This window comes from Nerophis ophidion, linkage group LG11 (assembly GCF_033978795.1).
Source record: "Nerophis ophidion isolate RoL-2023_Sa linkage group LG11, RoL_Noph_v1.0, whole genome shotgun sequence".
Classification (NCBI taxonomy): domain Eukaryota; kingdom Metazoa; phylum Chordata; class Actinopteri; order Syngnathiformes; family Syngnathidae; genus Nerophis; species Nerophis ophidion.
The window spans coordinates 33,344,368-33,369,852 of NC_084621.1; the positions used below are offsets into that span (position 1 = coordinate 33,344,368).

The following is a 25,485-nucleotide window of genomic DNA, read 5'->3' on the forward strand; positions in this document are numbered from 1 at the left end:
TTTACTCCATTTAGGCCATAAAATCTCAGCAACAAGGTGTGAGAATCTTACTGAAATATTTTAGGATCAAAACAATTAAAACAAGTAAAACACTAACATAAAATCTGCTTAGTGAGAAGAATTATTTTATCAGACAGAAAATAAGCAAATATCACCCTTATTTGAGATATTTAATCTTACTGAGATTTCAGTTTTTGCAGTGTAGGTAAAAACAAAAACAAAACAGCAAAGTATTTAATTTAATGCTTGCTGAAATAGGCTATATTGTGCTTACGTTAAGGTCTTGCAAACAATGGGGACAACTCATCAATCAATCAATCAATCAATCAATCAAAGTTTATTTATATAGCCCTAAATCACAAGTGTCTCAAAGGGCTGCAGAAGCCACAACGACATCCTCGGCTCAGATCCCACATCAGGGTGAGAAAAAACTCAACTCAATCGGCACAATGAGAAACCTTGGAGAGGACGGCAAATGTGGGCACCACCAATCCCCAGTGCGCCCCCTGTCCCGTCTATTTAGATAATAAAAGCAAAACATTTGAGTCTTTCCTAAACTAAAGTCACCCCGCACCCAGGTTATTTTAGGGTGCTAAATTGAATTTTTTGTTTTTGGGCAGCACGGTGGAACAGGGGTTAGCGCATGTTACTCACAATACCAAGGTAGTAGTCCTTAGTTCAATCTCGTTCGTGGGAGTTTGCATGTTCTCCCCGTGACTGAGTGGGTTTTCTCTGGGTACTCCGGCTTCCTCCCACATCCAAAGACATGCACCTGGGGATAGGTTGATTGGCAACACTAAATTGGCCCTAGTGTGTGAATGTGAGTGTGAATGTTGTCTGTCTATCTGTGTTGGCCCTGCGACAACATAGCGACTTGTCCAGGGTGTAACCCGCCTTCCACTCGAATGCAGCTGAGATAGGCAGCGCCCCCAGCGACCCAAAAGGGAATAAGCAGTAGAAATGGATGGATGGATGTAATTGTACATTGTACAACAAAATTGTAAGCAAAACTAATTTAGTGCAAATTCATAATAACACATAAAAACATATATAAATAGAGAAAAATACATAAAATACATAAAAATACCAAGCACACAGCTCACATGCACAGTCATTCTTGTCTTGTGTTCAGCGACACAATTGCCCTCAGGTAAAAAGTGTTCTTAAATCTGTTTGTCCGGCATTTTATTGTCCTGTATCTCTTGCCCAAGGGCAGCAGTTCCAAAAGTTTATGTCCAGGGTGAGATCAATCAATCAATCAATGTTTACTTATATAGCCCTACATCACTAATGTCTCAAAGGGCTGCACAAACCACAACACAAACCACTACGACATCCTCGGTAGGCCCACATACGGGCAAGGAGATGGGTCCTTTATGATGTTTTGGGCCTTTTTGAGGCACTTGGCACTGTACAGTTCATCTAGGGAGGGGAGAGATCAGCCAGTGATCTTCATGGCAGTTTTTATGACCCTCTGAAGTCCGTTTCTCTCTGCCGCCGTGCAGCTGGCATACCATACACCCATGCAGTATGTCAGCACACTCTCTATTGAGCAGCGATAGAAGGACACAAGCAGTTTTTGTGACAGGTAATTATTTTTGAGGAGTCTCAAGAAGTAACCATCTGCTGATGGTCACTGAGGTGTTCATACTCTACGACAGGTCTTCCTCAACCAGGAACCCGAAGTTAGAGACTCTTTCCACATAGTCCCCATTGATGTACAGTGGTTGGATGTTTATCGTTTTTTCTTCCGGAAATCTATGATCAGCTTCTTCGTCTTGGTGGTGTTAAGGACCAAGTTATTTTCCCTGCACCACCTAGTCAGCTGCTCCACTTATTTTCTGTCCAGAGTATAGATCCGGGGTGGACTGCTCGCCTGTGTATCGGTTGGGGACATCTCTGCGCTGCTGACCCGTCGCCGCTCGGGATGGTCTCCCGCTGGCCTCACTATGGACTGGACTCTCACTATTATGTTGGATCCACTATGGACTGGGCTTTCACAATATTATTTTTAGACCCACTTGACGTCCATTGCATCCGGTTTCCCCTAAAGGCGGGGGGGGGGCTCACCCCCATATGCGGTCTCTCCAAGGTTTCTCATAGTCATTCACATTGATATCCCACTGGGTTGCGAGTTTTTCCTTGCCCTTATGTGGGATCCGAACAGAGGTGAACCGTGGCTTGTGCAGCCCTTTGAGACAATTGTGATTTAGGGCTATATAAATAAACATTGATTGATTGATTGATTGATAGGCAGACTCATCCCTCCCAGAAATGAGTCCCATTGTGTTTGTTTCTTGTACACTTCCCTGCTGCACTATTCCTTTGTGTTTTTTGATGTTGAAGACATTTTTACCTGCACATTGTCGGCCTTCTCTGAATTATGGGGTTCCAGACCGACAGAAGGTTAAATGGTAAATGGTCTGTGTTTTATATGGCACTTAACTATGTCAGCGTGTTACTCAAAGCGATTTACAATATAAGTCACAATCATATTCACCCATTCATTCACACACTGATGGCGGAAGCTGCCGTGCAAGGAGAAAACAACGACCCATATATGCACATATATACACATATACATACCTACATGATACATCCATCCATCCATTTTCCTACCACTTGCCCCTTTTTGGGGTCGCAAATATAACAGTAGTAACAACATGCGTACACACACACACGCACACATGTATATACACACATATATATATATATATGTATATATCATTTGGAAGGTACCTTCGCATTTATGTATGAGCAAAGATTGTTGTGCATCAAATCACGCGTTCATTATTCATAGATTATTTTGATCAGGGACAATTCAGAGATACACTTTAAGCTAAATAACACAGGTAATAAACACTTATTGGTCCGGAAATAAATGTCATGTTTCTGTCTTGAGAGATACTTCTACAACATGGATTTTATTTATCTACACACAATTTCACCTACCCTGTAATTGTCACTGTGATATTTCTGGAAATGTTTAATGCAAGTAAGAAGAAATATTTTTCCACTATAGCAATATTCCAGGAAAAAGGAGGAGTGCCAGTGGCGTCTATTGCTGTGCGGCCAGCTGCATACCTGCAGATCAAGTACTTAGCCCGCCACTCCTTGCATCTATAACCACTCACTCGTTTCCGGGGAACAGAGTGGCCGTCAAATCAGTCATAATTAGTTGCTGACACACAATGTTTGCAACAAATATCATTTTCAACTATAATTTACATCAATATATAAAATGTAGTTTTATGTTTTTTTCCTGTCAACACTTGGACACCAACCGAGCAGTGGGGATTATAGTCTAAAATTTGCACAATTTGAAGCTTGAGCTTTTCCACGCATGCATATGTTGCCTTTTCACACCTAAGGGATGGTAAATAGGGTTGTCAGATGTCCTCTTGTCTATTAAAACATTAAATCTGTGGCCCATCAGTGCTTCTTCAGCTCAAGTGTCTAACATCTTGCAAATGTAAACCTCGACTTACTCGTCTATTTACATTCCAATGGACCTACAGTATATTCATGAGATTCCTCTGGGGACCGTTGAGTGTTCCAGTCGAGAATCATCAGTCTATTTCCATCCCTGTCTTAGAGTCAAGTTTACTTGCGGTATAGCTCGGTTGGTAGAGTGGCCGTGCCAGCAACTTGAGGGTTGCAGGTTCGATTCCCGCTTCAGCCATCCTAGTCACTGCCGTTGTGTCCTTGGGCAAGACACTTTACCCACCTGCTCCCAGTGCCACCCACACTGGTTTAAATGTAACTTAGATATTGGGTGTCACTATGTAAAGAGCTGTGAGTCACTTGAGAAAAGCGCTATATAAATATAATTCACTTCACTTCACTTCACTGCTATGACTTGGGCTACCTTATGCTACGGTGACACACTGTTGTGGTATTACGAGACATGACGGACCAGTGCTAGCTTGTTCAGGCTAAAGTTGTCTGTTTACAAATCCTGCAATTAGACTGCTATGACCTCCAGATAGGCCGGTCCAGTGACTCCAAGATGCTAATGTCAGTACCTCCCTCTCTCGAATTGACTACTTTTTAACAAGTAGCTCAATTTTATCAGACATCTCAAACATTCACATCCACCCTATCATCATCAGTGAACATGCACATGTCTCACTCTCCCTCACTAACAAAACAATGAAGACTTATTTCATCATTACTAAATGACCCATACTTTCTCAACTATTTTGAGAGGGAATGGACAGATTTTTCAGATTTTAATGACCAACCAAAAACCACGTTGTGCATACTTGCCTACCTTGAGACCTCCGATTTCGGGAGGGGGGGGGGCATGGACGGGGGTGGGGTGGAGGCGTGGTTGGGGGCATGGTTAAGAGTGGAGGAGTATAATTCACCAACTCGAGTATTTCATATATATTTCACATATATATATATATGTATATATATATATATATATATATATATATATATATATATATATATACATATATATATATATATATATATATATATATATATATATATATATATATGAAATACTTGACTTTCAGTGAATTCTAGCTATATATTTTTATTTTATTATATTATATAAATAAAATAAATAGTTGAATTTCTGACGGCACCTATCAAATACACAATAATAAAAACACAGTTGTTCTACTAACTGTACTGTGCTTGCTGGTTACTAAAAAAAACCCCAACAACACTTACCTTTCACTATTTGATTAACCTTTGTTCTGCCATTTGCGTATTGGCGAACGATCTCCAAATCCAGGAACATATCCTTTACAGATTTGTTGTAGACATCCGCAAATGAGAACGGAATGTTCCTTACTTATTTGTCTCAGCATAAGTTACACCATCAGGTCTTCATTTTGCGAGGTGGCCTATAATACTGGGTTGTGAACAATGCGGCGCTGCGGACGCTTTGTGCTTCGCTGACCGTTCATGGCTGAGTATATCCGTTCGGCCGCCGTGTTCAATGGAGAAGTCTGTTGTACAAAATTTACAGGAAACATATCCCTTCCCCTTTGAAATCTCCTGGATAAACTGATTTTTTTTCCAATAGTTCTGGAACTTGCAAGCGTATTTCTTCATTTTGCTCGTCGACAGTGTAATATGTTGGGTGGGAGTCAATAACCAGGCGACGTGATGAAGTTACGTCTCTTTACTGTGGGCTTCAGAATAGACTCCCTAATGCATGTTCCTTGACTGCACTTAAACGTAGAATATATGTAGAATATATTTATATTATTCATATATTATATATTATATATATAATATATCATATATATTCTATTATTTATTATTATCATTGTTTATTGTGAGCGAACTGTGGTGCTGAATTTCCCCCAGGGATCAATAAAGTACATTCTATTCTATTCTATGTACAGTAGATGTTTAAGAGAGTCACAACATTGCTGAGTCAGGTTCTCGTGGAGCTGGAGGGGGCGTGGCCCCCAGCTCCGCCTGAATTTCGGGAGATTTTCAGGAGAAAATTTGTCCCGGGAGGTTTTCAGGAAGGCGCTGAATTTCGGGCGTCTCCTGGAAAATCCGGGATGGTTGGCAAGTATGACATTGTGTGTTCTCTGGGAGACCGCGCAAGTAGTTATTGCATTCACCGCTGATACTCATACTTGCCAACCCTCAAAATTTTCCCGGGAGACTCCCAAAGTTCAGTGCCCCTCCCAAAAATCTCCCGGGGCAACCATTCTTCCGAATTTCTCCCGATTTCCACCCGGACAACAATACTGGGAGCGTGCCTTGAAGGCACTGCCTTTAGCGTCCCCTACAGCCTGTCGTCACGTCCGCTTTTCCGCCATATAAACAACGTGCCGGCCCAGTCACATAATATATGCGGCTTTAACACACACAAGTGAATGCAAGGCATACCTGATCAACAGCCATAAGGGTCACACTGAGGGTGACCGTATAATCAACTTTACACTTTTACAAATATGTGCCACACTGTGAGGCCACACCAAACAAGAATGACAAACACATTTCGGGAGAACATCCGCACCGTAGCACAACATAAACTCAACAGAAGAAACACCCATAACCCCTTGCAGCACTAACTCTTTCGGGACGCTACAATATACATCCCCGCTACCACCAAACCCCGCCCACCCCAATTTTTATTAGAATTTTATTTGATATGCCATTGATATTTATTATAATTTGAAACTCGATTTTGCATGTGACTATAAAGTTATATAAGCCTTGCTTGTTTAATATTCAATGCAAAACTTGTTTGGGTCCCTATTAAAAGGTTAATTTGTTCAACCTCGGCCCGTGGCTTTGTTCAGTTTTTAATTTTGGCCCACTCTGTATTTGAGTTTGACACCCCTGCTCTAAACCATCCATTAAGGATTCAGCTTGGAACATTACGCACGTTCCTGAGGAAACTAACTCTATCTTTAGAGACTTTTACAGAAACTTATGTAGACCCCAGATTGACCCATCTCTTTCAGATATTGAGACTTTTCTTATCAATATGCACTTACCTAAATGAAATACAAGGCAAGTATCAAATTTAGATCTCGCTATTTCAGTAAATTAACTTCCTAATGCTCTTCAACAGATGCCAAACAATAAAGCACCAGGACCTGATGGGTTTCCTGTGGAGTTCTATAAAATATCCTGGTCACTGCAGCTGCAATATTTACAAAAATGCCTTTGGAGATGAAAGAAAACTCATTCCTCCTGGCGGGTTAGAAGGCACTCCCCATCGCACGTATATATGGGAAGGTTTTCTACCGTGAAAATGATGGTCTTGCTTAGGGTGACTAATTATTTTTTTTTCCGATGATTCCCACCTAACCCTCTGAAATTTGGTTAAAATCACTAGATTCACAGATCCGTCCGTTTGTTTGGAGAAGTATAAATAGTAAATCAGCATTAGAACATGACAAAAAAAACAAGAATTATGGGGTCTAGAACTCCCAAATGTTTCCCAATACTTCATTATACACTACAAGACAAATCAAAATAGATCAATCCCAATTTATTAGATAATTTATGGTTAAAAATAGAACAAGCACTCAGCCAGGAGATCCCAATTTCAAACTTGCCCTTTATTATCCAAATTTTTTGAAAGCACAACTGCTTTAAATGTATTAATACTACCTTAACAGCTTGGTGGGAATTGTTTTAAATAACGGGGTCCTGGCTCACTCCTGCCAACCCATCCATCCATCCATCCATTTTCTACCGCTTGTCCCGTTCGGGGTCGCGGGAGGTCGCTGGAGCCTATCTCAGCAGAAGGCGGGTTACACCCTGGACAAGTCGCCCCTCATCGCAGGGCCAACACAAATAGAAAACATTCACACTCACATTCACACACTAGGGCCAATTTTAGTGTTGCTAATCAACCTATCCCCAGGTGCATGTCTTTGGAGGTGGGAGGAAGCCGGAGTACTCGGCGGTAACCCACGCAGTCACGGGGAGAACATGCAACCCCACACAGAAAGATCCTGAGCCCAGGATTGAACCCAGTACAACTCAGGACCTTCGTATTGTGAGGCACATGCACTAACCCCTGCTCCACCACGCTGCCCCACTCCTGCCAATTTACGCCTATTTTGGAATAATCCTAATCCTTTCCAACATGGTACGATAAGGGTATGCTTTGGAGATATCATCAAAGGAAACATTCAACTCTTTTAAGGATTTAATAACACATCCAAACCAGGGGCGTCGCCAGACAGATTTCACTGGGGCATGTGCCCCACTGTTGATCTGCAGTGCCCCAGTAAATATTTCACCGATAAAAAAAAAAAACGCTTCAGAGTTTTAAGTCTACATAACATAGACAACAGCGCACATACTACTTAGTATGATAATTAATTGTTACTGTATTCACTCCACGAAACAATGAGCACATGGCTAATTAATATGGTAATTTATTAACGTGTGGATCGAGACTTCAGTTGAGAGAGAAAGAGAGAGGATGAGAATCACTGTGTGAGGTAGGTAACATTAGCCAACAACAATTTGTTAATTACATTATTTTGATTTTGAGTTGACTCAAACTGTAACTCCTAGATGGATTTAAGAAAGTTATTCGCCCGCAGCAGAGATGAAGCAGCAGGAATGAGATATGTAAGTGAAGTCCTAGCTAGCTAGGCAACATCATTTGTTTAAGTTGATGCTAAGTTAGCTAACATTATTCCTTGTATCAAGACAAACATATTCATTTGCTGTACGAGCTGTCGGGGGAATTTCCAATGAACATGAAACATAATGTTGGTTATTGTCTGCTGTTTCTGCTCAAGACCTCTGCATCAATGATGATTTGGAGTCAGCATGTGTGAGTTGAGTGCTTCTCAAATGGTTTATCTTCAGGAAGAAAAACATTTTTCCATATCATCAAGTCGTGAGCCAAATTTTTAAATCATTCAAGTTTATTTCACAGAAAAATAGCAAAGTAGACTTGTCTTGTTAATCGGTGTGACTTTGACTAAAATAATCTTGTTTTGTCACCAGAAAAATGGCTACAGCTAAAGCATCTGGTTTTGTTTCCAGAAAAAATAGTAACATTTCTGTATTTGTTTTCAGAAAGATGGCTGAAAATATCGGGTTTTGTTGCCCCATTTAGATTTTTTTCAAATATATTTCCATGTCTGTCCTGAGTCCTCCTCCAACTTGTTAGTCGGTTTGCCTTTTGCTAAAATACTCACTAATAGTCACTAGAAAAATGGCTAAAAATATCTGGTTTTGTTGCCACAATTTGATTTTTTTCTCCCTAAACTTTTTTTTTTTTCATGCACACATCTGACTGCGACTCACTGAAAATGACACACAATCCACTTTTATGTCACGACCCACCAGTTGGGAACCACTGGTCAACTGTATAACAGTTACTGTAATATTTCCATGTCTGTCCAGAGTGATTGACCACTTTGCAAAAATGAAAACGAGACGTTACAATTTACTTCTCAGAAAATGATTCCCTGAACAGACACACAACAGTTGTTCATCTATTTTACTACTGTGGCTTTATTGTTTTGTGTATATTTTAAAGTTTTGTGTATCTGAAATAGGATTAGCCACATTTCCAGAAATGGAAATTAATTAATATAAAAGAACCCAGAGATGTAGGGGTGTTTTATTTTTTGTTTTACTTTTGTAGATGTTAAGTTTGCAGATGATTACTGCTATATATATTTCAAAAAGATCCATTGCTCTTCCTTTTTGCTTTTACCAGTAGCAGTTTAGAAGTCTGGAGTAAAAAAGTGCACAAGTAGGTCAAATGCATTAGTTCATTTCAGGTGGTTAATCAAAGATCCATACAACATAATCTGATATGATTTCATAGTTTAAAGCACTATTTATGTATAGTGCTAAAGATGTTTTTGCCTGCGCGCTTTGCACGCTCACATGAATTATTTGTGCCCCCAGGTGTGCCCCAGTACAGTATTAGGTCTAGTGACGCCCCTGACCCAAACCCCCACTCTCGATTTGCGCAGTGCACTTTTACAGTCATGTCCTCATGAGTTCACGTTTCTTCACCAATCCTCAAACAATGTGCAACATACCGTATTTTTCGGACTATAAATCGCATTTTTTCATAGTTTGGCCGGCCGGGGTGCAACATATTCTCCGGAGCGACTTATGTGTGAAATTATTAACACATTACCGTAAAATATCAAATAATATTATTTATGTAATTCGCAGAAGAGATGAAGAACATGTCAGCAATCGTCACACACACGTCAGCAATCGTCTCACACACACACACACACACACACACACACACACACACACACACACACACACACACACACACACATCAACCAATAAGAATTTGGCGGGGAGGGTCATGGCAGAAGTGCATTGTGGGTCATGGAATGCTAACTGCTATATGCTATATGTTACTGTCGTAGCTATTAAAATGGATAATTTCAACGTTGGCGGTAACTTATAAAAACTGAGAAAGGCTGAACAAAAATGGCACCGAAAAGGAAATCATGTACTGCAGATTACAAGCTGGACGTAGTGAAATATGCAGCAGAAAACAACAAGAGGAAGCGGCGCATACCTTTGGAGTTGGCAGAGTTGTTTAGAAACAACATCGAGGAAGAAGATTTCATGGGATTTATCGATTAGGAGTGACAGATTGTTTGGTAAACGTATAGCATGTTCTATATGTTATAGTTATTTGAATGACTCTTACCATAATATGTTACGTTAAAATACCAGGCACATTGTCAGTTGGTTATTTATGCGTCATATAATGTACACTTATTCAGCCTGTGGTTCACAATTCTTTACTAATTTTAAATTGCCTTTCAAATGTCTATTCTTGGTGTTGGGTTTTATCAAATACATTTCCCCCAAATATGTGACTTATACTCCAGTGCGAAGTATACAGTATATGTTTTTTTCCTTCTTTATTATGCATTTTTGGCCGGTGCGACGTATACTCTGGAGCGACTCATAATCCGAAAAATAGGGTAGTAAATTTCACTGTGAATTTCGACGCGTCTGCTCTTCTGCGAGACCTGCTCCACTGCACTCATGTCAATACGAGTCATGACCTTATACTAACTGTCGCTGCTAATCTCATTTGACCCCCTCTTACATCCAACTCACCACCACTTGTCACTGCTCTACTTTGTGGCTTGTTACCCTCTTTCTGGCCTTGCTGCGTACACACTGTTGACCTCTGTTTAAACCTTCCACTCACTCCTCTTTCCTCTTTCCGTGTCTATTATTTCCCTCCTCCTGTTCCCTTCCTCCATGAGGGGGAACTTCCACTGCAGCTCCAATTCTAGGAACAGACTTCCACTGTGGAAACAGCCACACAATACCGCTTAAAGGCCTCCTGAAATGAGATTTTCTTATTTAAATGGGGATAGCAGGTTCATTCTATGTCATACTTGATCATTTCGCGATATTGCCATCTTTTTGCTGAAAGGATTTAGTAGAGAACATCGACGATAAAGTTAGCAACTTTTGGTCGCTAATAAAAAAGCCTCGCCTGTACCGGAAGTAGAAGCTGATGTGCACGTGACGTCACGGGTTGTAGGGCTCCTCACATCCGCACATTGATTACAATCATGGACACCAGCAGCGCGAGCGATTCTGACCGAGAAAGCGACGATTTCCCCAATAGTTTGAGCGAGGATGAAAGATTTGTGAATGAGGATAGTGAGAGTGAAGGAGAAAAAAAAAAGATGAGGGCAGTGGGAGCGATTCAGATGTTTTTAGACACATTTACTAGGATAATTCTGGAAAATCCCTCATCTGATTATTGTGTTACTAGTGTTTTAGTGAGATTATAAAGTCATACCTGAAAGTCGGAGGGGTGTGGTGACCGCCAGTGTCTCTGAGTGAAGCCATGGAGGAGCCAAAAAAGTCGCAGCTGCCTCTTTGACAGCTGCAGGAAGAACGACACAAGCTCTGCTCATGTTTATGGTAAGAGCCAACTTATTACCACAACTTTCTTACCGAAACCTGCCGGTTGACATGTGGTAGAGAAACATGTTCGCTTGACCGCTCTGTTCCATATTAAAGCTTCACAACAAACAAAGAAACACCGGCTGTGTTTGTGTTGCTACAGCCGGCCGAAATACACCGCTTTACACCAAATGCATTCTTCTTTGTAGTATCCATTATTAATTGAACAAATTGCAAAAGATTCAGCAACACAGATGTCCAGAATATTGTGTAATGATGCGATTAAATCGGAAGACTTTTAGCCGTGAGTGGTGCTGGGATAAAATGTCCGCTACAACCAATAACGTCACAAGCACGCGTCAACATAAGCGTCATCATTCCGCGACGTTTTCAACAGGACACTTCTTGGGAAAATTAAAATTGCAATTTAGTAAACTAAACCGGCTGTATTGGCATGTGTTGCAATGTTGATATTTCATCATTAATATATAAACTATCACACTGCGTGGTCGGTAGTAGTGGGTTTCAGTAGGCCTTTAAGTGTAGTTTCCAAGTATGTGACGGGAAAACACACATGCATACGCCCTATTGGTTGTATCATTTTTCCGGTTTTGTGATAATCTACATGATTTTAGGGACATAAAATAGTGCCTTTTTGTTCTAACATGTCCCTCTCCTAGTTTGCACATTCTCCCTGTTTGGTCCTTCAAGGTCAGAGGTGTCAACGTCGTTTTAACTGAGGGCCACATTGCAGTTATGTTTGGCCCAAGAGGGCCGCTTCTAACAGTGAATACTATTATTCCAAAATATTTTATGCTTTTTACTAGTAAATTTTATGTAAACTAAAATGTAAAAAAATATATTAATTTGAAATAATTTCACCTCAAAATGTAGTGTACTGTAAATGGAAAAGCAGTATTGCTGTTTTTATGGTAAAAAAAAAAAAAAGGCAGCTCAGTTACCAGGAATTTAAAGGGGAACATTATCACCAGACCTTTGTAAGCGTCAATATATACCTTGATGGTGCAGAAAAAAGACCATATATTTTTTTAACCGATTTCCAAACTCTAAATGGGTGAATTTTGGCGAATTAAACGCCTTTCTGTTTATCGCTCTTTTTGCGATGACGTCAGAACGTGACGTCTCCGAGGTAATACAGCCGCCATTTTCATTTTCAACACATTACAAACACCGGGTGTCAGCTCTGTTATTTTACGTTTTTTCGACTTTTTTTTGGAACTTTGGAGACAGCACGCCTCGTCGGTGTGATGTCGGAGTGTGTAACAACACTAACAGGGAGGGATTCAAGTTGCACCACTGGCCCGAAGATGCGAAAGTGTCTGCCGCCAGACCCCCAAAGTGTCTCCACATTTTACCGGCGATGACAGACATGGCACAGAGATGTATGGATAACTTACAGATGCATTTGCAACGATAAATTCAACGAAATCACAAAGGTGAGTTTTGTTGATGTTGACTTATGTACTAATCAGACCTATTTGGTTGTGATGTGACTGCCAGCTAATCGATGCTAACATGCTATGCTAATCGATGCTAACATACTATTTCCCGGCGGTGCTAAAGCAGACATGGCACAGAGATGTATGGATAACCTGCAGATGGATTTGCAACGATAAAGTCAACTAAATCACAAAGGTGAGTTTTGTTGATGTTGACTGCCAGCTAATCGATGCTAACATGCTATTTACCGGCGGTGCTAAATCAGACATTGCACAGAGATGTATGGATAACCTGCAGATGCATTTGCAACTATATTACGTTTCCTTCCACCCACATTTAATGCGAAAAAAACACTTACCAATCGAAGGATTTAAGTTGCTCCAGTATTACAAGATGCGAAAGTCCTGATCGTTTGGTCCGCACATTTTACCGGCGATGCTAACACAGCTATTCGGCCATGCTATGGCTATGAATAGCGTCAATAGCTATTCGCTCAATAGCTTCAGTTTCTTCTTCAATACTTTCATACTCCAACCATCCGTTTCAATACATGCGTAATCTGTTGAATCGCTTAAGTCGCTGAAATCCGAGTCTGAATCCGAGCTAATGTCGCTATATCTTGCTGTGGTATAGCTAAAATCAAGCACTTTAAAGCTTTTTTTAGGGATATTCGGGGACCGGTAAAATAAATAAAAAAACTTCAAAAAATACAACAAGCCACTAGGAACTGATTTTTATTGTTTTTAAACCCTTTTGAAATTGTGATAATTTTCCCCTTTAAAATGTACATTTTTATTTTTTTTTACTGCAAGTAAAAAAAACTGCAATTTTACGGTAAAATTTTGGCACCTAAGCTGACAGTTTTTTTTGTATTTTTTTAAGCAAATCAACAACTTTAGATTTTTCAGTGTATTACTGTAAATGCCAAAACGGCACCACAGTTTATTACAGTAAAAAAAAGTACCGTTTTTTTCATTTAGGAAAAAAATGCTTTAAAAACCACAGTAAATTTCACAATTTTACCACGAAATCTATTGCTACTTTTACATTGCTCAATTTGATGGATAACTTGCTTTTGAAATAATTATTACTAATATTTATTTCTATTTAAAAAATAGTTTGAATGTTTGATAGTATATTTTTGCATAATTAGACAATATTTAAGTTAACATAATTTGAGATTACATGAAGTACATATATTCTTTTAGAAAGGAATACATTTTGTAAGACAAGTTACTGTATTTTATTGATGCATATTATTTGCAGGCTTTTGAGGGCCAAATAAAATGAAGTGGTGGGCCACATCTGGCCCACGGGCCTTGAGTTCGACATCGGTGTTCGAGGTGGACTCCGGTGCTAGTGCTCCATAACATATTAACATATAATGTCACCAAAACAGTATTCTGTAGCTACTGTACATGATGACCTGGCTGGGACTTGCCAACTTTCTACAAAAGCACAATTGAAATAAAACAAAGAGGACTTTCACAACAAAGTAAGACAGCTTTTCCTTGACAATGATAGTGCAGCGTAACTAACAAGAGGTGGGACCAAGTCATTGTTTTGCAAGTCACAAGTAAGTCTCAAGTCTTTGCCCTCAAGTCTCGAGTCAAGTCCCAAGTCAAACCAGGCAAGTCCCAAGTCAAGTCAAAAGTCAAGACTGGAAAGTCTCAATTCAAGTCCCAAATCCTGCATTTTGAGTTTCGAGTCATTTCAAGTCCTTTTAACCACAGACTAATATATTTACACAGATTGTGTATGCTTTAAAAGCACTGTGTTTATTTATTAAAAAAAGTCCATTTGAAATTGCATGGAAAAAAAATAGTGCTGACATTGCATTTCTTAATAGCACTATTAACCTGTCATTGTAAACATTTAACTCATTCCTTAAGAAATAAACACATTTGAAAAAACAAGTGCAACTGTACTTTTTTGCACAAAAGTGGTAACATTGTATTTCCATGGCATAATGTCTTGGAACTAGTTCCACAGCAGTTTCTTTCCTGTCCTTACCTTATCTCATTGCTCTCCTCTCATACTGTATGTGTGTTTATGCGTGCGTACACATGAAAAACATAACAAATACATTGTCTAGAGGGTAGCGCATAGTGAGGCGCGTTTTGTCCACCCCAAGATGCAAGAAGACCAATCGGACAGGAATAGCAGGTACGAGCTTGATTTAATACAAAAATTAATAGCACTGGTACAAAAATGGACAGAAATAAACAAAAGAAAACGCGTGCCGAACGCACGGGAAGCTAAGCTAAAACTTAGCATTGAGTGTAGAGTCCAAAGGTGGGTGCGGAGCGCACGGGAAGCTAAGGGGATACTTAGCACAGAAACAAGACTTAGGAAACATCCACGTGAGTGTTGCTTACCGCAAACAAAGGATCAAGACTAAACAAAGTGAGAAGGCACGATTAGATAGGGAAGTAATAAATTACCACAGGTGCACGTCAAAAAAAGAGCAGGTGGAACAAATGCGAAACCATGGTAACCAGATAAATAAGGAGGTGCAAAAACTAGGAATCGAAAGAGTCCAAAACAAATCGAGAATACAAAAGGACTCAAAAAATCAAAATCAAAATGTGATCCGGGAAGCAGATCACAACATACAGGAACATAACAATGAACAGAGTTTAACTTTTTAGATGTGAAGGCCCTATGCAATATATACACATATTCTTAATATAGTGTACATTTTAACTGACCTTTATTTGATTATGTTGGTCTTTTTGTAGGTGGATAAACTACGGGGAGCTGCTGACCGCCGTCTAAAGTTACGTTACTGTGTGTGATACATTGATAACGTAACGTTATGTGTAGGTACCTCATGCAACCCACTTGACACAAAGTATGAATAAGGTAGCGAACTGCAGTGGACGCAACAGATTATCGTGTTTGCAATGACGTTATAACCATAGACATCTTATAAGTAGACGCAGCATTGGCTGCTGTGAAGAGAGCAAATTGGCCGCCATCTTGAAGTGGTGATGAGGAGCCGGCGAGCAGCTTAAACTTACAGTTGACAGGTAGGAAACAAAGATGGGCTGGTGTTCAGTGTTTTCCTGCTCAAATGAGCGGACTGTTGAAAATAGGAATCGGGGAATTACTTTTCACAAGTAAGATTTAACATTAACATACTATTGGTTGTATTTTGTGAAAATAATATTACCACAGAGTTGAAAAGGAGCAAATATCTTCAATATTTGCATGTGAAAATCACAAAGAAATCTTCTGGGGGATCTCCTTTCAGCCCAACCTAAAACAAAATTCACCAGCCGCCACTGATTATGATACATTTTCATTTTAGGCAAAATACTGTATAACACAATACTTTCTTAACAGTATAATTGTAACCAGGAATAAGTCTTCAAGTAACAATATTCAAATACTAACATTGTTGGGTAAGACAGAATTTGTTTTTTATTATGAATCCAGTGGAACAGATTGGTGGTTTTAGCTGATATAAACACTTTCAGGTGTCTATACTGTATATGTTTAAGTATTTGGCAGATACTTTTATCCAAAGCAACAAACATACAAAATACATATAAAAAAATCACTGCAAACATGATCAATTAAGGGAAGAATGTAATACAAAATATCAATACAAAGTGTCAAGACAGAACAAACTCTCTGCTGCTGCAGCAACAGAGATACAGTTTATAGGTTCCTAAGATATACATATAGATATCTAATGTATTCATACATTGTTTATGTAGGATATACACATGTATATATAACCTAATCATATTGTTTCTTCAACTTAAAAATAGCTGACCGTTTTTAACCCTTCTCTGGGATTATTATCCCAGTTTTAAAATCAGACTTCTGGTCACTTATAGCATATAAGAATATTCTATTACTGTTAGGCAAACTATGAATAATAAAACACCCCAAAACACATGTCCTTTATCATAACTACTTGTATGACAAAAAAGCGCGTGAAAATCAGTGGTATTCAGTGAGGTAAAATGAATTAAATGCGCTGACAGTTCATTGCTCCTGCCAAATTAATTGCCCTGAGAGGAGCGGATCACCACTCCAAGATGGTGGCCACGCGTCTCGTCAGCGTCAGTAGGCAGTAGCGGTCGATGTCTATGGTTATAACGTTAGCAGTGAGTTTACAGCCTCACTGATTTAACTATACAGTAAATAAAAGTTACGTTACTCAGCCAATAATAGTTAGCTTACATTCAAAACTTACCATTCTTTGTGCAACTTCAAATGTCGAACGAAGTTGGAAGTTGTTGCGTCTCCGTCTGTAATCTTCAAACTGCATGCTTTGCATATTGGAATTCATTTTTTGTTGACCAAGTCGTGGTTCTAATACCCGAACAAAACAATTTTTGCCATCATTTTTCCTCACTGCCGCGTTGTTTGAGAGCTCTTTTTCATTGGTTTTCCTGCAATTGGATTGGATGAATGCCGTGGGACAAAAATAACGTGAATGTAATTTGATTGGCTGTTGTACTGACAGGCAGCAGCGTGTGTGCTCATCACACACGTACACAATGAAGATACGGAGTGCTCTTGAATAACTTTTTAATCTTTGGGTTTTGGGGGAAGTAGCAAGTCATGTCAAGTCAAAAGGCTCAAGTCCCAGTCAAGCCACAAGTCATTGATGTTAAAGTCTAAGTCGAGTTTCAAGTATTTTTACATTTGTCAAGTCGAGTCTAAAGTCATCAAATTCATGACTCGAGTCTGACTCGAGTCCAAGTCATGTGACTCAAGTCCAAGTCATGTGACTCGAGTCCAAGTCATGTGACTCGAGTCCAGACCTCTGGTAACTAATACATTACGTGATTCCAATTGTGTTTTTAACATGCCCTTATTCCACAATGTGTGCCTGTGTTAGCCTCCTATGAACTCGATTTGTCGCCCCTTTTGATGTCATCACGAATTGACTTTGCAGTTCTTTCCTAACTAAACAGTTACATGACAACTTGGACTTCTTAAAGGCCTACTGAAACCCACTACTACCGACCACTTCAGTCTGATAGTTTATATATAAATGATGAAATCTTAACATTGCAACACTAAAGTGCAATTTAAAATTTCGCGCCAAAATATCCTGCTGAAAACGTTTCGGTATTATGACGCCTGCGCGTGACGTCACGGATTGTGGAGGAGATTTTGGGACAGCATGGTGGCCAGCTATTAAGTCGTCTGTTTTCATCGCAAAATTCCACAGTATTCTGGACAACTGTGTTGGTGAAGCTTTTGCAATTTGTTCAATGAACAATAGAGACAGCAAAGAAGAAAGCTGTAGGTGGGAAGCGGTGTATTGCGGCCGACTGCAGCAACACAAACACAGCCGGTGTTTCATTGTTTACGTTCCCGAAAGATGACAGCCAAGCTTTACTATGGAACAGAGAGGTCAACCAAACACAGTTGGATTGGATCACACACACAAAGTACACTGTATTATGCAGCGATAATTTCGAAAGATCGTGTTTCGAAGAGGGTCCCTTGCGAAGGGCAGAGATGGGCATCGCCAACACCCGTGGACTGGTGTTGAAGAAAGGTGCGGGGCCAACTATTTTCAACAGACCACGGCCAGGCATCGGTGGCACTGTCACTGTCAGTGCTCCCAGTCCCAGTGCTTCGACAAGTTCAGACCCCCCCCCCCCCCCCCCCCCCCCAGGGGAAGCATCTTGATTTTCAGTTTCCATAGTCACACTCACAGACATAGTCATAGACTACTCCATGAACAATGAAATAAATTAACAATAAAATGGTCTACATATAATTATTGCTTCACGGTCTAGTCAAGTTCTTCTGCAGTGTAAAGTATTACTGTCAGTACATTTACTGACATTACTGTCAATAGTGTCAATACTGTCAATAGATTACAATAGACAATAATATAAAGTATTGTACATTTGTACATTTACAGATAATAGATCAGATCATGGCCAGTACGACTACCGCATCAGTGGCGGATGCGATGGATGAACCAATGGCAATGGCACTAGATTTGCCTGATGAGGAGGGCGATCAAGATCAGGTTCGATTTGTTATCCAAATCAATGTTCAAATGGATTACAGTTCAAGCCCAATAGAGAAAGTATTCATAATTTATGTAAATGAGGTATCCATATTACATGTAGCTGTTTCTCCATTTCCTGGGAAATACAAGAGAACAAGGATGCCAGACGGACTGGGTACCGATTGGGACAGCACCAACGGCAATGACTAGTAGCAAGAGCACCCAAACAGGGAAAATACATCATCGATCAAAGGGTATGTCTATTTCGGTGATGAACATGATTCTGCACATCACAGTACACATTGCACAGCTGCCTGACAGATAAATTAGGTGATTCAAAGACAATAATTAGTATGTGATCCTAGTTTAATTTTAACAGATTATATAAAACAACTTGTGTTTTATTTTATTGCTAGGACACCAGTTGACTCCAGAGATCCTAGAGAGGGTTAGAGCTCAGCCAGCCAGGGTTAGTGAAGTCCCATCGTCAAGTGCAGCAGCTCAACAAAGCAACTCCAGGTGCGTCTGGAATGCAAGCCAAGCTATGACCACCTCCTGCATTGTTTGATGAAGGACCAGCATCAAGTCCCGCTGCGCCTTCTGTTAGTGGTTCTTCCGATGTCAGCTATGTGCCGAGTGGGTCATTGACATCGAATCCGTGTCAATCTGACGGGTCGCCAGATCCCAAACGTACTCCCAAGATGCGGGAAGAGGCCTGCCAGAAGGAACCGAAGTACATCATCTTTGAGTCGTGCCTCCAGAGTCTCGTCAAGTGGTGTCACTGTCCAGCCTGTGGCAGCCAGGAAATAAGCCCTTCTAGGGATTCGAACAGTACACAGCTAACCATGACTATACAATGTGCATCATGTGACCAGAGGAGTAGGCGGAGCAGCCACCAAAACATTGGCCCTTTATGCCGCGGTCAACATCCTGCTATCTGCTGGCATCCTCTTCGCTGGCGCATCTTCTGGCAAGGTGTTGCAAGTGCTGAACAGCATCGGAGTGGTCACGTATGTGAAGAGAACATTTTTCAAGCACCAGGAGCTCATCCTGCAGCCAGCCATTAAAAAGGTGTGGGAGGAACAGCAACGGACGCACCTCACCATGCTGAAGGTGGAAGGCCGACCCCTCGTCCTTGGTGGTGATGGGCGAGCAGACAGTCCGGGACACAGCGCCAAGTTCGGTACCTGCACCACAATGGAGCTTGAGGCCAATGTGGTTCTCAACCTTCAGGTTGTACAGGTACGACCATATAATCTCCCTAAAACACTAGTAACACAATAAGCCGATAAGGGATTTTCCAGAATTATCCTAGTAAATTTGTCTAATAACATTAAAGGCCAACTGAAACCCACTACTACCGACCACGCAGTCTGATTGTTTATATATCAATGATGAAATCTTAACATTGCAACACGTGCCAATACGGCCGGTTTAGTTTACTAAATTTAAATTTTAAATTTCGCGCGGAAGTATCATGTTAAAACGTCGCGGTATGATGACGCGTGGGCGTGACATCACGCATTGTAGAGGACGTTTTGTTCCAGCACCGATCACAGCTATAAGTTGTCTCTTTTCATCGCATATCGCATAATTACACAGTATTATGGACATCTGTGTTGCTGAATCTTTTGCCATTTGTTTAATTAATGATGGAGACGTCAAAGAAGAAAGATGTAGGTGGGAAGCGGTGTATTGCGGCCGCCTTCAGCAACACAAACACAGCCGGTGTTTCCTTGTTTCCTTGTTTAAATTCCCAAAAGATGACGGTGAAGCTTCACTATGGAACAGACCGGTCAAGCGAACATGGTTCCTTACCACATGTCAACCGGCAGGTTTCGGTGCGAAAATGGTGGTAATAAGTCGGCTCTTACCGTAGACATGAGCGGAGAGTTCCGTCGTTCTTCCTGCTCCTGTCAAAGAGGCTGCTGCGGACTCTCTAAGCCTCCTCCCGACCGGCCGCCCCCTACCATCAGTTGCTGCCACCGTGGAGGAAGCATCGGCTGCCTTGGCCTCGTCGAGAAACATGGCTTCCCTCGGAGACAATGGCGGTCACCACACCCCTGGCCACACCCCTCCGACCATATAATGTCACTAAAACACTAGTAATACAATAAACAGATAAGGGATTTTCCAAGATTATCCTAGTAAATTTGTCTAATAACATCTGAATCGCTCTGCCGTCTAGTTTATTTTTATTTTATTTTTTTGTAGTCCTTCACTCTCACTTTCCTCATCCACAAATCTTTCATCCTTGCTCAAATTAATGGGGAAATCGTCGCTTTCTCGGTCTGAATCGCTCTCGGTGCTGGTGGCCATGATTGTAAACAATGTGCGGATGTGAGGAGCTTCACAACCCATGACGTCACACGCACATCGTCTGCTACTTCCGGTACAGGCAAGGCTTTTTTATTAGCGACCAAAAGTTGCGAAGTTTATCGTCAATGTTCTCTACTAAATCCTTTCAGCAAAAATATGGCAATATCGCAAAATGATCAAATATGACACATAGAATGGACCTGCTATCCCCATTTGAATGAGAAAATCTCATTTCAGTAGGTCTTTAACCAATTCAATGAATCACAAGCTTGCATTAAGTTTATACTAAGCCCCTTTTTCATTTTATTCTTTGCTCATTCTTTTTCTGTTATATATATTTCAGAGGAACAAATGTCATGGCAGCTACCATATGGAGATGGAAGGACTGAAGAGGATGGTGGAGTTGCTGATCAGCTGGGACCTGGATGTCAGGGTGCTGGTGACAGACAGATACAGACAGATCGCTAAATGGATTCGTGAAAACATGCCCAATACACGGCACTGCTATGACATCTGGCATGTTGCAAAATGTTATTTGGATTATTTGTATGCATGACAAGTGAAGTAGTGTGTACATATCAGTGATCAGATGAATGTGATATTGTATTTAACCCACAAATTTCTGTTTTTTTCTGTTTGTAGCCATCGGGAAGAAACTGAAGGCCATCCTCAAGCTCAAGAACTGTGAAGAACTGAAGCCCTGAGTGCTAAGTATAATCAATCACCTCTACTGGGCAGCAGTGTCTACACCGCCTGGAGAGGGGGAACTTCTGGTTGCCAAGTGGAAGTCTGTGGAGCGACACATTCAGAACATCCACAAGGACCATGGCGACCTCTTCCCAATTTGTGCTCATGGACAACTGCACGGTAGAAAGCTGCAAAAGAAATGGCTCAAACCAAGTGAGTAGGCAAATAAGTTGCCCGAAAGCAGTGAAGGACTAGCAGTATTTCCCTGCAAATCTTTTGAAAGTCAAAACATTCAGATAAACTTGTAAGCAAATAACCAGTTTTCAAGTTAACTGGAACATTTTTGTAGAAATATTGTTGTATTTTAAATTTATGTTTAGGTTCACGCTCAGCAGTGAAACTTGAGGAGGTGGTCAACTACAAGTCCCTGCTGAAAGATATCGCCATGCTGTTGGGTGAACACTAGACTTCCAAGGTGGAGGCGTTCCATAGCCTTATCATACAGGTAAGAATTAGGCTGATCGCCTGTAGTTGGCGTCGGTGGTTACCACCTGCCACTAGGACATTGGGGGCCAGGGAGCAAAATACTAGAGCATACCATATGTAGTCTTGATACAGTCGGTGTAAACAAGAGAATGTTAGAGGTCCAACATAGTGGCTAGGCATCTTGGTGAGAAAAATGACAAACAATTCTGGCGTGGTGTTAAAATAAAAAACAAAACAGCTTCATTATTGCAGGAGATCAAGCTTTAATAGCTGACTATAAACAGTTTAATACACAAACATTTGTATTCGAATTTACAAACAATTTATAAATTTACACACACATTGTATGGACACATGACTGAATAAAGTGTATTTTATCTTTTACAGTTCGCACCGAAAATGTATGTCTTCTCATACATCGGAATGCTGTGCAGGTATGTTTCCACACTAATCTAAGATTCACTAGTGTGTGCCATACTTTAGTACTTTTGCATATAATTTTATGACATCATTAAACACACACATTCAAATGTATCTGTTCTCCCTGCTGAGTAAAGTACACAACGTCTATATTACATTATTCTGTTACCACACCTAGGAACCTGCTTGCTGGGCTGCACTGGAATGAAAACTCGAGCCACCCTATAGCCACTACACAAGCGTGTGCTGAGCGCTATGCAGTACGCTACCCGAAGTATAAAGCAGGGGGCCATGTGGTCAAGAAAATTGCGAAAGAGCCAACATACCGTAAGTGTAGAGGACACAAAACATGTAAAAACTCGACACTATGTATCATGATAATAATACTGTCAGGTTTCACCCTCCATGAGTATATTATGTTGTGAGCAGGAACATGTACAATTGTATTTTGCAGGCTACGTAGATGACTTGATCAGGGAGGTTGTTGCTGGCTGCAGACAGAACCCCTGACGAGAGAACACCAGTCAGCGTCACCGTGGATGTGCCTACTTTCCTCTGCGATGAACTGGAGAAGCCAGACAAGGAGGAAGCCATCGCCAAGCACAGGAGTCGCTTCGCTAAGCGTTAACTACAGTGGCCATGTGGATTCTGATGGAAATGTTGTTCTAATCTTATGTACTACACAAGCTGGTTGTGAAGCCCTTATCTCCTTTCCCAGATATCCCCAGCAGAAGCGGACAAACTGTCGATATGCTGTGTATGGTCCCCGCCTGCAAGTGCAAAATAGTTGATAGCAAATTATGGCACCTGTTATTATCCGGACATGGATACACAGTGACTCACTGTTCTCCGAGATGCCAAAGTCATTGTCATGCATTCTATTCATTTGTCATTTACTGTTGCAGTAGATTGTAAATATTGTTAAGATAAGAAAGTGCTCATTCTGACTTATCTTCCAAAGGTTGATAGAATAAAGAATTATTTAAACTTATTAGTGCCTCACTCATTTTGCTGTTGCTGCAGCACGCCATATTGCTGTTTGTAGGCATAATACGGGGTCTGCAGCACCCATTCATCCAGACACACAGATTGAAAGCCATGGTGGCCTATGAAGCACGTCTCCACCCCTTCCTGCTCCATTGTTGTGGCCACTGCCTTTAGCTCATGACAGCAGGCACACTCAGCCACTGTCTCCATGTTCACACAGTTGTGACATATACACCTGGAAATAGAAATATTCATGATATTTGTAAATCAATTCATATTATTGACACCTGCAATCTGCATACATGTGCAATAATTAATATTGTCATTGTCTTGTTGTGGATCTTATTAATCTACATGCCAATTTTTAGTATTGCCGGTATATGGAGCTGTGGCTCATAGAAATAATGGGTAATTAATTAGGTCTGACATTGTGTCAATGATAGATACTTAGTCTATGGATAGGCCTGGGCCTGGGGTGTAAGTTGTTACACTAACAGTAACAGTGCAAGACTAGGACACAAGCGAAAACTAATCTATATAAATAAATACCATTTTACCATTCTGTATTCTGAAGGCGATCTATGTCGTGTGCTAGTCCAGCATCAATATCAGCAGCGTCCTCCTAACCGTCCAAAGCGGTATGGCTCTATCCCTTGTTGCGGTTGGGCCTGGCCGAGTGGTCCTGCCACGCTTACGGCTGCCACGGCGCCTCTCACAGCATCTTCCCTATCTGAATCGCTCCCACTGCCCTCTAGTCCTTCACTCTCACTTTCCTCATCCACAAATCTTTCATCCTCGCTCAAATTAACTGGGAAATCGTTGCTTTCTCGGTCCGAATCGCTGTCGCTGCTGTTGGCCATGATTGTAAACAATGCGCAGATGTGAGGAACTCCACAACCGGTGACATCACGTGCATATCGCCTGCTACTTCCGGTACAGGCAAGAGTTTTTTATCAGCAACCAAAAGTTGTGAAGTTTATCGTGGATGTTCTCTACTAAATGCTTTCAGCAAAAATATGGCAATATCGCAAAATGATCAAGTATGACAAATAGAATGGACCTGCTATCCTGGTTGGAATAAGAAAATTGCATTTCAGTAGGCCTTTAAAGAAATAAATGTAAGACCACAATTGTATTCAATTTCGTGGAGAAAAAGGAAGGATTAAGAAGTATTTCAAAACAAAATTTTTACTGAAGTGGATGTATTCTCTTTATTCTCTCTATTCTCTTATAATTCTAATGAACAACATGCATTAACATTAGGGCTGTCAAATCAACACGACAATAACAAGTTATTAAAGTTACCTTCAATGGCACTTTTTTTGTATGGTGTGATTTAACGTGTGTCCTATGTGACCATCAGTCCATATCGTAGCAGTGGACAAAAAATGGACAAGGACAAAGGTGTATTGAATGGCAGGTTTTGTTTGCAAGCCGTGGCAGGTCGCTCACCAAACGTATTTCCCTCTTTAAGTTGATTTATTACCAGTGATTGGTAAATTAAAAAAAACAAATGAAAATAATCATAGTTACTCCCAACGTTCCCTCCAAGGTACGCGCCTGTGCAATTGCACACTGCTCACGAGTGTTCTGTGCACGGCAAATCTAGGCCGTGCACAAAATCGACTAAAAAGATATGCGCATAACAGTGTGCACATCTGCGGTTGCTCATATGTGCGCCACTGAATGCTCAAGGAGTTTTGGCGTTTGCTCACACATATGAAAAATTGGAGGGAAAATTATTTGATGAA

The 25,485-nt window shown here is 40.7% G+C and overlaps 1 long non-coding RNA gene across 2 annotated transcripts in view; it reads left to right on the forward strand.

Annotated features, from left to right (window-relative positions):
* LOC133561413 (uncharacterized) overlaps nucleotides 1-23,689 on the forward strand; it is a 72,799-nt gene extending 49,110 nt beyond the window's left edge. The window contains exons 1-7 of one of the 2 annotated variants that reach the window (XR_009808681.1): nucleotides 18,560-19,089; nucleotides 19,252-20,077; nucleotides 21,498-22,054; nucleotides 22,222-22,346; nucleotides 22,715-22,761; nucleotides 22,926-23,074; nucleotides 23,202-23,689. This is a non-coding gene — a long non-coding RNA (uncharacterized LOC133561413). Of the gene's footprint in view, nucleotides 1-18,559; nucleotides 19,090-19,251; nucleotides 20,078-21,497; nucleotides 22,055-22,221; nucleotides 22,347-22,714; nucleotides 22,762-22,925; nucleotides 23,075-23,201 lie in introns of those variants that run through there. The other variant, XR_009808682.1, reaches the window with a different exon arrangement.
* Nucleotides 23,690-25,485: the final 1,796 nt, after the last annotated feature.